General features: G+C 34.7%; 1 protein-coding gene across 3 annotated transcripts in view; it reads left to right on the forward strand.

The window, feature by feature from the left end:
* The window catches only part of LOC145277976 (tyrosine-protein phosphatase non-receptor type 2-like), a 175,083-nt gene that overhangs the window by 4,653 nt on the left and 167,317 nt on the right, over positions 1-3,113 (forward strand). The window lies entirely within an intron of this gene.

Genomic DNA, 3,113 nt, shown 5'->3' on the forward strand with positions numbered 1-3,113 from the left:
TTGTTTATTTTCGATGAGGTTGTTTTACGGCATATCAACCCCAGAAAACTATTTAAAGGTTCTTGTCTAGAATTTCCCCTATATTAAACAGCAAAATTAAAGAAAAATCTGTATGATGATGTAGTACCCTGGACGAAATGAAAATATATTAAAAAAAAATCATGTCAAATGATTAAGTAGTTTTTTTGTTTTTTTTAGTTTAGCAGCACTGGTTGACAACGGCGATAGCGCTGAATGGAGAGAATCAGATTCTGATGAAAATAGTGGTGGTTACTGGTTCCCTGTCTGAGAGTGAGGGAGGGGATGAACGTACTTTGGTTTACCTTATTCTGTTACCAATTCACATCCTAATACTTCTGCTGCTTTAGTCAGAGAGTAAGAAATAATTCTCCCACTACAGAGAAGTACCAAGAGTAAAATGACTAGCCATCCATTGTCACTTGTTTGAACGATCAGAAGGAACTGTGGCAACTTACCAGCTGAAAATTGAATGCGTTGTTTTGTATGTCGTGACTGTCCATCTGCTAGATTAAAAAAAAGGGGATTCTCTTCACAATTGTAAAATTTTATAGTTGGATATGTGAAGAACTTTAGGGGATGTGTTCCACACCAGTTTTGTTTGTTTTTTGTTTGTTTGTTTTTTACTGTTTTGTAATAGGTGAAGTATTTTTGGATGGGCCTGATTCAGAGAAATATTTTCAGTGAAAAAGGGTTGCAGGGTTTGTAATTAATTGTAAGAATACAAGAGGCATGTTATATGGCAATGGTAAACAAAACAAAATGATGAGTTTCGAAGTCATATATTCACAAAAGAGATATTTTACATATGTTTAAAATGGAAGTTTACAGCAATAGGAAAAACATAGAATGTTTATGAATATTTTTAGAGTTCTTGTAAAAACAAGGGGAATTCATTAGACATTAGAAGAAGTCTGGATCGATTAATTAAGAACCGTATGTTACAGAGGTCAGAAAAATTGTAATAAAAATTTCTCTACTCATTTATATAAATTATAATTCATTGAAAATTGTTTATAAGAGTCAGTGTTCATTTGATTTCATATTAGAAAAGAAATTCGGTGATAAACATTGGAAATATTTTAATGAATAATGTTTATACAGATTGCCAGACGATAATGAGTCATGTGTGTCTGTGTGTTCGCTGATGTTTGTGTGTGTATAAGTGGAGAGAGAGTTTGTAGAGATGAATGCCCAACAGAGGGGGCCTATGATCTTGGGTTAACTGATTGAAGAAATATCTGGCTTTTAAAGGACTTAGGTGACTTCCAGAAAGAGCATTTCGAATGAATTCAGAAAGTTCTCTGATCCAAAATATAATTATTTGTTTTGTTCAGGATAGTGTATACACAGACAGTGTGCCTACAAACGAGTTTATGCATTTTGATTTTGGATGCTGCAGAACTAATTAGCATATTCAAAGACCAACAGCGATAAATGAAAGGACTAATGGAAAACAGTAGATGGATTTTCAGAGCTAAGAGAAAATGGTGGTGCTGGAGATCTGTTGGAAAGTTAGAAAGTTGGATTGTCTTTGTACATCCAAGGATGGAGTACTGTTGCCACATCTGGGCAGGAGCTGCTAGAAGCAGCTTATCCTGCCTTGACAGAGTACAAAATAGACTTTGTAGCTTAGTGGGGGATGCCTTTTTCTCTTCCCTGCAACTTCTTTCCCACAAAAGGGGCATTGCAAGCCTGTCTGTTTTATTGTTATTTCCATGGCAAGTGCTCGTCTAAGCTCCAATCTCTGCCCCCCCCTCGCCAATCTTTCATGAAAAACACCTGTCTAGCTGAAACCACTGTCAATAATTTTCCCCATTCTTTAATTGTGCCTAAATCAAAATGTAGATTCCATGAACACGGCTTCTTTCTTAGAATTGCATGCTTGTTTCCCAGCTGACTACAATTTGGTTGTCTTCAAGTCCAACATAAACAAATTCTTGATGAACCACCCCCTTAAGTAATCCAATTTACCAAATTTCCATTAATAATGGTTACTACAATATTATCCCATTGATTACTGTACACTTAATAACCCTTAACCTTGAGTGGCCTCTGGGCCTTGATAAGGGGTGACTCCTATGTAAAAAAAAAATTCTATTTTTCTTATGGTTAGATTACAAGAGAATAAAAAATAGTGTATTGTTTTTGCTCTTACATTGGTTGAAATATGAGATGAAACTCATCACAAATATTTTGCAGCCATTACACAGCTAAAAAATTTGAGATAACAAGAAAAAAAAAAAACATAAATAAAAATATGTTATGCAGAGATTCTGTCAAATAAGTTGAAAAAGGATATTTACAAAATGTATTTAATTGAATTCAAAAATATTTTTTCAAATATTGAATTTTCCTCTATAAAAATTTTAAATTTATTATAAGTGATAAAACCGGAAGTCGAAATTTAAAGATAAGTGTTAAGACAAAATGTGTCCCTTTCTTTGTTGCATATTCTGAGGTACTTTAAATCTATTTGATCCAAAAAACAAAATTGATCAACCTACACGGGAAACATGTGCCGCACAACATGTTGTGGTGGTGTGTACGAATGACAAACATTGCAGGTGATAGATGCTTAGGAGACCTGAAAATATCTCTGGCTGAAGATATTTGTTTAAAGTAAATGAATGTTTCATACCGGGACCGATTTATTTGAGAAAAATGATGAACAAGATTATCTGCAGAGAAGCCTATTTGAGCCGAGACTGTCTGGCCATTATCTCCAGTGAATACCTTGAGTAGTTAAGTTCTGGATGGTCGAATGGTAACCACTAACAAAGGTCAGAATCAGTCAGGGATAAAAAGATTCCAGGAGATAGAAAAGGGAGGTTTTCAGAGTTGATCTTCTGGAAGAGGAGGAGTTGGAGTTAGATTTTTTGAGGACTGCCGGACAGTTGGGTCAATATATTCCGTTGGGGCAGGTTAAGTCTTTGAGACTTTTGGTTGAAGGACTGTGTTAATGGAACTTATGTATTTCATTTTGGTCAGGCAAAATTTTAATTTTGCAAGTTTTGCTGTTTAACTTAGAAAAGTGATTATCACTTGTGTTCCCCCTCCCCCCCGCAAAAAAAAAATAAGCATCTATTATTTGT

Source organism: Euprymna scolopes, chromosome 6 (assembly GCF_053919585.1).
Source record: "Euprymna scolopes isolate OS-2025 chromosome 6, ASM5391958v1, whole genome shotgun sequence".
Lineage (NCBI taxonomy): Eukaryota > Metazoa > Mollusca > Cephalopoda > Sepiida > Sepiolidae > Euprymna > Euprymna scolopes.